The sequence below is a fragment of the Pezoporus wallicus genome, unplaced genomic scaffold (genome assembly GCF_028554395.1).
Source record: "Pezoporus wallicus isolate ANWC-B61680 ecotype Strahan unplaced genomic scaffold, APGP_CSIRO_Pwel_v1 scaffold_3294, whole genome shotgun sequence".
NCBI lineage: Eukaryota > Metazoa > Chordata > Aves > Psittaciformes > Psittacidae > Pezoporus > Pezoporus wallicus.
The window spans coordinates 7,415,576-7,430,624 of NW_026635478.1; the positions used below are offsets into that span (position 1 = coordinate 7,415,576).

At 40.0% G+C, this 15,049-nt stretch overlaps 1 long non-coding RNA gene across 1 annotated transcript in view; it reads right to left on the minus strand.

Moving 5' to 3' along the window:
* Positions 1-9,334: 9,334 nt before the first annotated feature.
* LOC130608625 (uncharacterized) overlaps positions 9,335-15,049 on the minus strand; it is a 119,501-nt gene continuing 113,786 nt past the window's right edge. Inside the window, exons 9-10 of the long non-coding RNA XR_008974586.1 lie at positions 10,213-10,424; positions 9,335-9,569 (exon numbers count right to left, since the gene is read on the minus strand). This is a non-coding gene — a long non-coding RNA (uncharacterized LOC130608625). The remainder of the gene's footprint in view (positions 9,570-10,212; positions 10,425-15,049) is intronic.

Below are 15,049 nucleotides of genomic sequence, written 5' to 3' on the forward strand. Positions count from 1 at the left end.
TTAGGCCTTGGGTTTTTTTTTGATGTCTTTGTCTTGCTCTGTTAAGCATCGCTGGCGTTGATTTTTTTTGTGAGATCTGGACATCTAAGTCACTGAATCCCAGATCCTTGCAGACATCTTCACAGGCTCCCATCTCCCATAGTTTTTGTAATGGAAGTTAGTACCTGGGTACCTTCATGGATGGTGCACAAATGCAAATATAGCGTGAAAAATGTTTTGTAAATACTCCTCTCATTCAAGTTCAGTGTGCTGCTCTTAGGACTGGGCCAAGTTCTACTTCTTCCCACCAATTCCACTTCTTGCATCTGCATTGCAGCAACAAAGATGTCTGCAGCTCAGCTGCTCACAGCTCTGCCTGTTCTGCAAAGCCCACGGTCCTGGAGGCTTTTTAGCAGAAGCCCAGATTTGCTTCCTTGATGTTGTCTTGGTGAAACTCCTGCAATGCACAAGGAGAATAAACCAGGCAGACATGGCTATGTGCTTCAGCGTTGCCACAGGCAAGTATATCTACAACCTAGAATAAAGGAGGCTGCGCTACAGCCCAAACCTGAATACAACTTTGAGTTCAAGCACTATGGAAGACAGCTGAGGTTGTATTTAATCAGAGGTACAGGCTGTGCTTGAAGGCCCTGGAGCATATCCTGGGTAGTAAATTTTTGTAAGGGCCATTCTTTTTGCTTCAAAAACCCTCCAAACATTACCAGCAAGTGGGGCACAATTTGGTGCATCCTGTTACTGACTGGCCCCTGTAGGTGGACTTCAGCTCTTGCACTTCCATTACATGTATTAATTAGTGTAGTAATTCAGACCAATGCAGACAGCTACAGGGGAGCAGCCCAGAAGAGCCTCACACAGAGACGTGAAGATACAAACACTTCTTGGTGTCTGTAACTCTTGTAGCATTTTGATGTCACTCAACTTTGCCTGCAGTGATGGAGCATGTGCATGGAGCTGCTTCTTTCCATCTGCCTGCCTGGTGGAAAAGTCAATTCAGTGCAAGAGGCAGCACCTTTCTTCTTAATGGTATTCCTGGGTTTTGTTTTGTTTTTTTTCCCCAAGCATTTGTAGTTTCACCATGGAGTCCTGGTCAAATTCCTGCTTGTATGAGCACCACCCTGCTTTTACCAGTCCTTTTTCCAGTTTTAATCAAATCCTCCAGCCTACCTTCCCACCTCCAATTTGCTGTTGCATTTCACGACAGAAATGACTGTATTTCATCAGTAACCCTGATAACCATTATTCCCAGAATTAGTATGCATTCATATTGTGAGAACTGCTCAGTGTTAATTACACAATCCCCTACAAACCCAACGACATTTTAGCGACACCATCTCTAGGTAACTGTTGTGCACAACTGCATTCATGGTAATTACCAATATGCTGAGACCTCCGATTCTCTGAATGGCACATGTTGTTTCACCACAGATGACTTTTGCTCACATTTTGTTTTGTTCTCATTTAGTATTTGTGTTCCAGTATGGGACGTGGTCTGATGTGTGGAACCTTTCCTAGCACAAGGGAAAGCAGGCATTTTTTACTTCCAGAGGAGCACCAGCTCTCTCTCTGCAACCACAAGTGCCACCCCTGTTTAGCAGTACGTGGTGTATCATATTGAATCTGTACCAGCTCAAACTGGCATGCCAGCTACGGCCTCAGTGCATTTTTGGATTCTCTCCCAGTACAAATCCCGCTTTGTAATTCGTGCTTTCAGTGGAGTGCCTGGGAACTACTTCTGTGTTCAAGGTCTTTGCGCTCTCAAAAGCAACCATGGAGGAACAGCCCCAGCAGCTGGCATTTCACGGTACCTATGCACAGTTGCAATGCTGGATTTTCACAAGTGGGGCTGGCAGCACAGCCTGTTGCTAAGACTGCCTAAAAACATTTACCTTTGCATTAGTGTTTTGCAAAAGAAAGTAAAAATTTTCATGCTGGGCATCTGGGTTTAGAGAATATGGAGGTTTACCCACATTAAAAATAGAATCAGCAAAATCCTAACAGCTTGAACAGGATCACAGAAGAAGAGGTATAATGCTTCATGCATCCACACAGCAGAGATGTAAAATTCCACAACAGAGGCTTTAATGACAGGGATCTGCTTGATGTCTTTTTTGTACCTTGTCTCAAAACACCACATACTTTCTCCAAGGCACAGAAGGGAAACTTAACAACTGTAATCCTGGCCTCACAGAAGGCTTTGTCCTCACTACTTTTCACCTGGCCTGTTATAAACAACATGTAAAGGCTTTGTTCCAGCAAGATGCATTAAGCTTCTGTTCATCAATTACTGCTGCTGTTACACTGATAAAAAAAGATAAAAAGATTAAGATGGCACAGATTATAGAAGTGTATGTTATATTTATCAGGTTATATGTACTCATAATTATGTGTGGGCAACACAGTGGCGCGTGACTTCAAGTAGTGATGTTGACTTGAATTTTAAAAACCAGCTTGTTTTTCGTCATGATTCCAGCAGCCCAAGCTACTAGTTATGTTTTGATACAAACATTTTCAGGATATAGTTCTGGAAAACACTTTGTTCCATGGAGTTGTGCTTTAAAGTTTCTTTTGGAGTTCCCATTAGCTATAATGACACCTACTGCTAAGGACAGACATGATTAACTGCAGGCTTGCACACTGCTAAATATAGGCACATGTTTTGGCATTTACTGTAGATCCTAGAGAAGAGAACACTATGGATTTTTTTGGCCCTTTGTTTTAATGGGATTGCCAGAATGACTAGAATCTGAAAACTCACAGCTCATTACCAATAACAAAATGCTGACCCAGGCAGAGCCGGAAGATTTCAAAATGACTTCAGAGACAAGAGCTAACAGGCTGTTGTAGAACACAGAAAGAGTTTTCCCCCCTTTCACCCCTTTCTCCCATACAGAACATTTGCTATCTATTTACTGGGTATAAGACTAAGCTAGAAATTTCTAGACAATTTTGTACCCTGGAGAGGTGCAGGATGTTTTAAGCTACCCACAACACAATCACTACTCACACTCATCTAAGATGTTTCCACTGCAGCTGTGAGTCTGCACTTTCAGCAGAAGAAAGAGTTCAGAATCTGCAGTGTGTGTTCCGCAGCCCCTGAGCAAGGCCAGCATGGTAAGTATCCTTACAGCAGTTTTAAATTAAGAGATCCTCTTTAAACAGCAAGAAGAATAGAGAAGATTAAAACCAGCCACAGTATCGCCTATTCTCCTATGTTTTTCAGACATGCAGCAATTTTCCCTCTCGTACCAACGGCCTTTATCCCTCTCTATGAGCACGAGTCAAATAACATTCCTAACCTTTCATTAAAGGGATTAACAAAAGGCCCTGTTTCAAGGTGTTGAATGACCCCAAATATCATTTGAGTCCAGAGACATGTGGTATTCTTGGACCAGAGGAGCAATAAATACCCAGTTTTCCTGTCAAATATAACATCTTTTTCTTTTCATTTGCTCTCACAGTGGATGTCACAGCTTGCCTAGCTACAGATAGGAGGGTAATGCTTTTTACATGAGCAAGGCTCTATTTTATGTAACATATGTCTATAATGGACCTAATATTTTCTATCCATGGTTCTCCAGATGCAATTTGTACCTTAGATAGCAGAGAATTCTCTTCTGCGGGCATTTAAATGAAATGAGCCTGCTTATGGGAAACTGAGGGACCAAAGCAATGTCTGGTTTTGTTTTTTTAAATCTGGTCCTTGATTTTCATTGTTACTTTCTATTTGTAATATAAAGCTGACCTGCTGAAGAATGTAGTGTGACTTAATCTGCTATTATTTGTAAAACACTGGAAGATTCCTGAGGGGGAGGTAAGGTTGAACAAGAACAGTGCATTGCTAGTAAAATTTGTTTAATTCAAATTTAGATGTCCAGGAAATATGAACATCTTGAATGTAAGTTCACAGTGGTTTTGGAATCATTTCCCATGATAACTTCATTCCACTCATATGAACCAGAAACAGAACAGATCAAGAGCAGACAAACTTTGAAATAAGCAAAAAGTCTTTAATTCAATTTTGCACAATAAAGAATTTAAAAAGATAATTATTTTGCTGGAAGTTATTAAAAATAATACGAGACACTAAATGTAGAACTAGTAAGGACAGGATAATAACAATTATATGTAGACTTACTTTGCTGGCCTCAGAAGTGTATTTTAGCTCTTGTTTTTCTGTGACTTAAGACAGTGATGTTGTTATGCTGCTTATCAGGGAAGGCAGTAGGTTGTATAGTTATCTCCTGATTGGGGCAAAATCACTACCCTGAAACCACACAACCTACTACCTCATCCTGTTAGAGCACCAAGTGTGTCTTCTGAAGGAAAGTAACATTTCACCATTTGCAAGTAATACACTTTTTAGCCCACACATATTTTAGCCTTAAAAAGATCATAATTATACCCTGTTGGAACTTCCTCACAGTTCTACCTGGAAGTCAGTCAGAATTGGTAGGGTGACCACAAAGACATAACAACCGCAGTGGCAAGCACTGTCCCTCCGAATTAGCATTGTGTAATAAAAAAGCAAGTTAAATCAGTGTACAAAAGACTGATTAAAGGAAAACTCTTCACTTAGGGCTCAAGTATTTACCAGTTCCATGGCAGGATGCAAGCAACTGGAAGACATCATCATTGTTTTTTGTCCAACTCATCACTTCATATTTCCTCAAACATCCTATGCAAAGTGGATTTAAATAGCTGCTGAATGAAGAGTGGCATTTTCTGTTGAAAATGAACACATATGTCACAAAGTAAGGAAAATACATCAGTTATTTCTAAATGACCACTCTCATGGCAATCCATGAAAGCTGAGCATAGTGAGTACATCGCAGGTTGGGCTTAGCTCTGTGCCCAGTCACACCCCACCTCCTCTGAGAAAATGACAGAAAGTAAATTGTTTTTGAACCTGAATGGGAAATACAGGAATCTAAACACTATAAGGGAATTTGTGTACTTTCATAACCCTGCTATGAGAACCAAATGTAACATGTAGACAAAGCCAGAGAAAGTTACAGTTGAAAAATATTTGCTTTGTCTTTTGAATTTATATCCAGCGATGATATCACAGCCACTTCAGGAAAGACAGTAGATTGTATAGTTATCTGACAGGCAGGGCATAACCCTAAAACTATACAACCTACTACCTCACCCCAAAGGACAGTCAGACTCTGATCAGATGAAACAAAAGCTGTACTCCCAGACAGCTGGATTGCTTGGTGACAACCTAGAAGACAAAAAAACTCTGGAGACAAATATTAATAGTCTTGAGTCTGAAACAGTTATATACCAGTCAACATTTTGCTTAATGAGCTCTAGTTTCATGTTTGAAATGTTTAATAGATTTGCAACTTGTGAAGTCATGTCAGTGACAAGATACACAAGGCAAAAGAGGATACAGCATTCATTTTTAATAAATGTACTTTTGTACTTCCAGCTCTGACTTGACTGCATCTTACCAAGCCAGTTTTGTCACTTCATGAAAGGCATTGCTATTAGTTAAGAGCACAGATGCTGACTTAGAGGGATTGTTTAACATGCTTCCAGATATTTCTCTATTATCCTAACATGGAAGGGCTGTGCTTCTCTAACTGAATTTCCTGAGTTCTGCACGGTCAAACCCGTAAGACAACAAAAAATTTGTTAAGATTGTGTGGAAATGTTATGGCTTAATAAACAATATGCCACTCCTCAATGAACAGTAACAGAGCTCTGCAGTACCCTATGGTACTACAAAGACTTTGGTTAATACGACTAGTAAAATTGCCACTACAGTATAACATCACACATATGCTAGAATTTGAGGGGGCTGTTATTCCCCATCAGCTGGGTTGATGGTCCACAGCACTTCTCATTTGAGGCAGATCTAAAGAAGTGAAAATAACTGACATACCAGTCCACACTGTCATATAAATATTGCTTTAATAAATAAGTGAACTTTGAAAGCAAATACCCTGACTTATTAAGCTAACTTACTTTTTGTTAGCAGTTAGCTAAAGAAATTGCTAAATGATACATACATCATCCACAGATAAATTAAAGTGATGTTTCACTATAAAGCAGATCTCACCCCAAAGGTTGTAGGTCACATTTCAGGGTAACTGAAGTAATCTGCCACTGCTTTCAGCATAACTGATATGGGGACCTAAAAAGAGAGGAGTAAGAGAAACCACATACATATCAGTTTCATTTCACTGCATACTGAAACAGTTATAAGGTGAGTGAGAACATATGCAAAAACAGAGCAGCATCTCTGTGCATTTTCTCTGGGAGAACCATATCTAGGACCAGCTTTCCCATTCAGTTGTAACTACCACAATTACACCATGGCTCATGGGGACCCCCAGCTCAAAAGAGATAGGCAAGAGAAAAAGCATAGTGAAGAAATAGAAAAGGTGTTTTTTTAGATTTACTTAAATGCTAAGAGCATTGCAGAGACAGGCAGACAGACGTATTGGCTACTTCACCTTCAAGGAACAAACATACTTTTAGAAGAAACAGATAAGGAATGAGAATGCAGATGTCTGACCCAATTAGATATCTGTGTTAATCTACAAAAGGCAATATTATACCATAAGCTTCAAAGATCACTTCAGCTGTGAACTAAGACCACATGTAGAAAGTCATTACTGGTTGCTGCGAGCTGTACATGGTGCTGATTTGTTGCACTAAACGAGAACAGTGCAACTCCATCCATTCTGAGACTACTGTAATGGAAGAGATAGCATACAACCCTGGATTTCACATCCTGTGACATCAATGCCTTTGTAGGCCAAAAAGAATATACATTAAAATATTCTTTTTGCACTACACGGAAGGACTAGCATGAGCGATTTCAACGTCTCATTAGTGTAAATTGGTAAAAACTGGTAGTAGAAGCCACTTTGTGACCATTACCAAAGAAAGTAATTTGGAAAGCTCTGTAGCAGAAAGCATGCTAATCTTCTCTGTGTACTGAAGTGTTTTAAATATCTAAATTTTCTTAGTGTCAGGTTTTTTGCAAGGTCAATTATCTCTGAATAATCCTCTGAAAAACATCCTACCCTGTAACTCTTTTTTTTAAGGTAAAACATTTAAACCCCAACATCTTCTGCAAGGTCCTGCACCTTTGTTGGGGCAATCCCAAACAGAACTACAGGCTGGGCAGAGGATGGACTGAGAGCAGCCCTGAGGAGAAGGACTTGGGAGTGTTGGTTGATGAGAACGAGTTGACTTCAGTGTGCACTCGCAACCCAGAAAGCCAACTGTATACTGAGCTGCATCAAAATGAGCATGACCAGCAGGTTGAGGGAGGGGATCCTGCCCCTCTGCTCAGCTCTTGTGAGACTCCATCTGCAGTCCTGCATTCAGCTCGGGGGGCAACAACAGAAGAGGGATGTGGACCTGTTGGAGTGAGTTCAGAGGAAGCCACGGAGATGATCAGAGGGCTGGAGCACATCTGTTACAGAGACAGGCTGAGAGTTGGGCTTATTGAGCCTGGAGAAGAGAAGGTGCTGGGGACACTTTACAGCAGCTTCCAGTACCTAAAGGGGGCCTACAAGAAATCTGGACTTTTTACAATGGCATGTGGTGACAGGACAAGGGGTAAAGGATTTAAACTGGCAGAGGGGAGATTTAGATTAGACATTAGGAAGAAATTCTTCACTATGAGGGTGGTGAGGCACTGGCCCAGGTTTCCCAGAGAAACTGTGGCTGCCCCATCCCTGGCAGTGTTCAGGGCCAGGTTGAACTGGGCTTTGAGCAACCTGGTCTAGTGGAAGGTGTCCCTGCCTGTGGCAGGGGGTTGGAACTGGATGAGCTTTAAGGTCCCTCCCAAACCAAACCATTTTGTGACTTTACGATTCTTTATGCATTTGGTCAGAGATCTCAGTGTTTTCCCTAAGAGTCAAGAATTTGTATTGGAGCTTCAGCTAAAATTCTATGCCATCAGGGTATCTTAGCAACGCAGGGCGGGTACCTGTGTATTGTGCAGTCACCTCACAGAAAGTTCTTTCAGCATAAAATAAACCCTATGCTTATATAAATATATCAGTGTTACATAACATAACTGAAGGAAAGCTGCGTATTGTGTGATTTACTTCAAAGTGAGAGTTTTGTACAAGCATTCGCTTTATAGTGGAAGAATAAAAACAATGAAATATTTCAGTGTAGCAACTCTTTATGCTGAACGGTCCAGTGGAAAACAGTTTGAAGGACCAATCTGGCATTAAAAGGATGCATTCACAGTAGTAAAAAGCCCAAACAACCCCACAGACCCAAACACCTCAAGTAACTGGAAATTTTGGATTACGATCCTATACTTACAGCTGATTTCAGTGACCCTAAGAGACAGAAGCAAAAATGCAGATCCAAACAATGGTAACATTTTGGAAAACCTGAATAAGTTCTAGGGATTTACACTTCTTGCCTATCTTTAATATATCTTGACTTCACTTTCACTTTTAAGTACTCTGCTAGGTGGGATATTGGAAAGTGTTCAACACTGCTGAAAAACTTTTGAGCTCTTATTAACCATTTCGAAAGGATTCTCTTATTTTCTACAATGATAATGATGCTCAAGATTTTTTTCTTTATGTGCAGTTCTGACATAATGTTGCCTTGGTGTGCATTTTCCCACAAAAATAGGAGTCATTTGTTAATTCAGAAAGATATCAAAATAATTATTTGTAAAGTACCATAACCTTTGTGTAATACTATTTTCTGTAAGATCTGACTTATGGGCATTAGTAGTACTCCTTAGCAGACAAAATTGGAAGAGAATATCCAACACCCAAAATTAATTAGTCTTCTGCTCTCACAAGCTGTTATAAACTTATTTTAATTTACTAGATCACCAAACAAGGATGAACTTTAAAATACTTAATGGAAGAAAAATGCATGTTCATTTTCTTTCTATGAAGAAGACATGCATACAAAATAACTATCTGGCAAGACTCATGTTTCTAGTTTAATTACTGTTTAATATTAGGAAAAATATGACATTTCCATATTCCAACTTCCACTGCTCACCGAAAAATGTCTTGGAACTGATGTTAATAAATACCTCAGCAGTCACTTTTAAAAAGGCAGAGGTCCAAGTCTGCTATTTCTATGATGCAATAGGAAAGAAGACAGTTTTAAAGTAGGATTGTTATATAATTAAAACCCTGACTTATTAAGCATTTTGCAATTTCAGAGCACCTTCCATCCAAAGCCTCAGGATGACTGAAAACAAAACCTCACTGGGCTCCCTGGAGGACGATAAGTGCGCCTGGTGTATGTCCTAGGTAGTGCATCATGAGTACACCAGGGAAAAAGATGGCTTGGAGGCCCGCAGCAAGTTAGGGATGTTCCCTAGGAAGGCTGAGGGTCTGGATACAGGTCAAACCAGCAGTTTCTAACACCTCTCCATAAAGCAATTATCTTGTGGCTTCCAAAGTGATGTAAAGTCACTGTTCTGCTCTTACAGTCTATTCATTATTAAAAATGTCACAAACCTTTGCTGGCAAGACTGGTTGTGGGATAAATGGCTGAGGATCTGCTATGGTGGATGTTGCAGCTATGGAAAGCTTTCTGACTGAATTCAACAGGATCTGGATGGGGCAGGAAACTGAACTGCCACATCATTCTTTCAAGGCAGAGTTGTGACAGAGCAGTGCCATGGCAGGCAACTTTCCTAGAGATTTCAGATAGAAAATATTTGGTGGAGGGAAGGATTCAGTTTCCTGGGATCTATGTATGACAAACTTCACATACAATATTTTAAAATATATTTTTAACTAAATATAACAAAAATGATACTCTGCCTTCATCCTTCAAGAAGTAAAAAGTATTCTACAAATACAGATTTTGTGACTCCTGTGAAGTATGACGTATATCATTATCTTGCCCATTACTTAAATACAGCTGCTTCTAAAATGGCAAGGGACAGCTCCTTCACCAGTTGTGAAAATTTACTGTAACTTAATAATACAGGGCAGATTCTGTCAGAACTTTAGGCAGGCACAATGGGAAATGCTCACAGGACTGAGCTTCCACAGCCTCCTCCTACATTTGATGGAGATGCACAGGTTTTTCTAGAATTCAATTCAGTTAGAGTCCTGCTCAGACAGCTCTCTGTACAAGTGTCTGTCCTGTCAGTTGGCTGCAGAAGAACATTAGCCTGTGTACACTAACTTTTTAGTATCTTTTAACTAGGCGCTAGTATAGCCAGGCATAATCTTTCCATCTACTTACTTCCCAGTCGAGTTTTGTTCACCCCACTGGGCTTTCTGTCCAGGTCTAAGGTGGCTGCGAGGTGTGACATGGGTGGCTGCAAGAGCAGCAGCGGTGGTGGCACAAGGGACCCCTGCAGGGCTGTGTTCCTGAGCTCTCCAGGGCAGAAATGATGATTACTGGATCCTAATGCTCAGAAATCAGGTGAGGCCAGTGTCCAGGGGAGATGAAACCTGTGTGGAAATAGCAAATCCACCGAGGGTGAGGTATGTCTTATGAAACACAAATCATAGAATCACAGAATGGTTAGGGTTGAAAAGGACCTTAAGATCATCTAGTTCTACCCCCCCCATCATGGGAAGTACCCTTGCTATCTTGCCATACATAAAAGTAAAAACGCAAGGGATGGATTATCTGGGAGATAGGTGTCTGCAGTAAGAGCAGATGAAGCTATGGCAAATTAGGGATTGTTTCTTGTTAAGGAAACAGCTAAGAAAATGTCAGTTTTATCTTCTCTTGTCAGAGACAGCAAGAATGAAAGGGGCATAGAACACCTTTCTTATAGTAAGCACTCCCTAAACATTCATAATTTATCTCCATGCTCTAACGCAGATTGTATTCATGCAGATGACACAAAAATGAAATATTAATGACACCACATCCTCCCTTCATCCTCCCTCCCTCCCAAATATTCACAAATTTTAGGATGTTGAATATTGGACCCTATTTTTGGAAGAGCTGAAGTCACATAACCCAGCTGACATCACCTGGATTTGCTTAACATCTCTGAACACAAAATAGGACATCTAAGTCAAACACCCTTATCTTTGATTTCATATGTGATGTCCATTCCTTAAAAATTTTGCATTTCCCACCTCTCCTTGAGCTCCTTGAAAATAAAAACTGGGCACAGTCACAGATGTAGAGAACAGTCAGAATCACAGTCTGCTGGTCTCTCCAACTCAGCCATCCCACAAGCAATTGAGTAATGTATATAAGCATTTTTGGATGGAAAAAACATTTACTACATAAAGAATCTTGTCATGTGACTTTTAAGTCAAGCAGATTTTCTTTTTTAATACATGTAATTCATACCATATCACATCTAACCTACATGATACCACTGACAGGAAGTGTTATTTATTTCAGTTCCTTATGTAAGCTAGGAAAATAACATTAAACAGACTCACAAGATGATTGTGAAAACAATATTCATCTGACATCCTCCTTACTATTCCCAATCTCAAACCACAAATTCCCCTTTGGGAAAACTGAGTTTTCAATCTGAAATGGATCTAAATCCCTGGAAACTGTTTTTCTTTTTAAAAGACATGCAATAAACCAGTATGTGCAAGTCCTAACTTAATTAAGCACCAAGAGGGAATGCCTGTCAGGATATGTTCTAAGCCTCAACCAGAAACTGAAATCCATTTTGCAGAAATGCAGCTGTGCCAATAATTCTAGTTGGTAAAAAACATCTTCTGCCCTTTGCCCCATAAAGCTTTCATTTTAAATTTTAGACTTTAGTGAGATCAAGCAGCTGACAAGTAGGAGTGAGGAAATTAGTAGTCTGGGAACCAGGATTAGACCAAAGTTGTGAATAACCCAGCATTACAAGGTTTTAGACTAAAATTTTGCATTTACATCAATGCATACTCACGTTTGCCAGCACCAAAACCAGGATAAAGTTACTTGAGTGCTAATGAACAATAAGCTTTGTATTACAGCAGGCAAGCAAAATCCATCCTTTACAAACTGTTCCATTTGTCATGATCACTTTATACCCATAGCATTTGAAATCATGGATAGCATTATATGAAAAGCTGGCATGAAATCACCAATCTATGTGGTATGTTTGTTTTAAAATACTGTTAAAAGCTTAAAATTCATTTCCATTTCAGAACAATGTTCTGAGGTCTGGACTGCATTTTGGCTCAAGCCACTGGGCTTGGTTAAACCTGACAGTGAGGAAGCAGAAGCCTGGAAGTTCACATACATTAACAAGTTTGCTAGAGGCCTAGCAAACCAAAACCTGAAGCAGGCTGTTTATTTCTGGTTACTTTTTTCAGGGAAGGGGAGGCTATAGAGCTGATCAAAGAAGCCCATTTGTAAGAGCAAGTATTTTCATTGACCCCGTTAGACATTTTCATGCCCCTGGCTATGTCACACCAGGTGACAGTGAGAAGCTTCTTCCAGCCAAGGGACAGCCTGCAGTGCCTGCCTCTTGAAGGTGCAGTGGCTCTCTGATTCACATCCTGCCCTGTGTCCTCTTCCTCTGCTGTCCCTCTGGAGTCTGAGCCGGGCCCTGCCTCTTGCATGCCTCTAACTTCCAGGGACCTCCAGGAATTTGCTGCTAACAACACTGCTAATTACCGAGATCCCCTTTTCCTTTTAGTTACTCTTTTTCTTTGGTTACCAGCAGATGATCTCTGTGCACAGTAACAGCTTTGTTACCACCCTTTGATATTGTCTGAAGTTGTGTTATGATTAAAAAAATATACACATGTGCTTTTGTCACAATTGCTTTGCCTCTGCTCCGATCAGTTATTTTCCAGAGTACTCCATGCCGCAGGTGGCAACAAAGGCACCTAAAAGAAGGCTTACACACACACCTGCTGCATGAGCTTGTGAGATTACCAGCCTTATTAGCCAATGCAGAGCCCAGTCTAAGATTCAGACCAAGCTTAAACACAAGCCTTAAAAAAGCAAGGGGGGGGGGGGGGGGGGGGGGAGGATGAGGACATACACTAAAAATTGCCATTTTCACTGCAATGGTACAATTTGACCCCCAAGGGGGTTGAAGACTTTCTGGAGTGCCCAGGGTACTGGGCCAGTGACCCCAGTATGGTGCTGGCACAGGAAGCGCTCCTCATGAATTACAGGGGAGGAGCTCGGGTGGCCAGACGCACAGCACTGCCTGTTTTGGCTCCCTCTAGACAACCTGATGTTTTCTCAGGGGACCAGGGCTCTCCATAGAATTACAGTGGTGTAAGTCTTTTTACCTGAGACTAAAGCTTTCACTGGTTAAACATTCATTAACGGTCTTAAAGCAGGCTTCAGGTGGTAGAAAGTGAGCAGATCTTTGCCAGCGCTCCACAGTGTGTTAGATACTTTGTGTCCATTATTCATGATGCTGTTGCTACAGGCCCTAATTTTACATAAATGAAAGTCACAAGAGAACTGTTAGGACGAGCAGCTAGGAAAAGCACAGGAAAAGAGCGCCTCGTCAGTCGGTATTAAGTATTAAAGACACAGTTTAGTATTACATTTTCTGATTTTGAAAGCCTCTTGGGAGCGGAAATATGCAACACATTTTCTCTGAAGAGTGACAAGTTGAAACCTAAAATCTTGAAAATGGTCTTTAAAATCAATTTTTTCATGTCCTCTGCACAATTCCATTCCAATTCCCCACATATGAAAAATACATAACCTCTTATCTCCAAATTCATATGCCTTATAGTTCCTTTTCCTTTTAGCTCCTTTTTAAAAACTACTAAAATCTTATCTTAGCTATCATGTAAGCTATTGTTCCATGCCTGCCGCGGCATGCTGGAAGATTTCAGCCTTTACAAATTGTCTGGCAAGTAGCATATTATACCTTCTCTGATGATAGTAACATGCACACTAATAGTACCAACCCAGCCATACAGCAAGCAGATTCGGTGCAACTGAAATAATTAATTCCCCTTCCCTTATCAACATAAAAAATAGAGGCATATAAAAATACTTACTTTTCTATCTCACAGCATTTATAGCAAACATGTATACATAGCAAACACATATTTATACCAAACACACTGGACAGTATTTCAACATTCTCCTGTAGGAGAAATGACTTTAAGCTTCAGGCACAGAGTCCATGACATGTAAATTAATATATACTTCACAAGATATATCATAGTTGTGAAAGTAGGTCATGCATTTAAGGCATTTCCAGACTGTTTCTGGACGTAAATATTCTGAAAACATTCTTGTGTGTATAGAATAATATTTTAATTTTTTTATCAGATTTCATTTTCTAAGGACAGTAAAGGAATGGCTATTTCTAAAACTCCTCATAGGTTAATAAGTACTCTTTTGTAACCTTTTATAACTTTATATAGCATATACCTAAGGGAATTGCATGTTTGAAGCACATCACAAAAAAGCAGATACAGTAGGAAAAGTTGAGTGCAAAGATCACACTCTGCAGATAGAGGGATCCTGACTAAATGATATAATGACATTTTCAAATGTTTACTACCTTGTATTATTTAGGGACTCCTCAAGACTGGTGTTGGGTATTTGTTCACCTGGCTATAAGCAAGTTATTCCATGAGCAAAGTTAGCTGGTGGGAGAAAGTAAAAAAGGAAGAGAGTCTACGTGTTTGTAATGTGAATTGAGTTTCCAGGCCAGAATGTCTGTCAAGAGAATCTAACAAACCCAAGGAAATTAAAATCAGCACTACTATCAATTTATCCACTAGGTGTCACAAAATAATCACACAACCAGATGAAAAGCAATTATACCTAAAATGTGTCAGTGTACTACATCAATGAAGTGCTGCTTTGAAACGAAATCTGTTATAAGAGCAGATGCAGGAAAATGTCATGAATCTCATGAATATACATACTGTCAGGAGTGTATGGGAACCTGAGCCATGATACACAAAAGCTGTTGCTAACCATGGTGTATGTCATGTAACGAATTCACGTACAAGCGTATAAATGTTCCATTAAAAAAAAAATAAAAAAATCTTCTTAAATCCTAAAAGCAGTATTACCAGTTCTCAGAATCACAAGTCTTATGCTTCTTGCTTTTTAATACTCCAGCTACTGAACTAATGCATTATGTTAGATTCTCTACAAATACACGAAA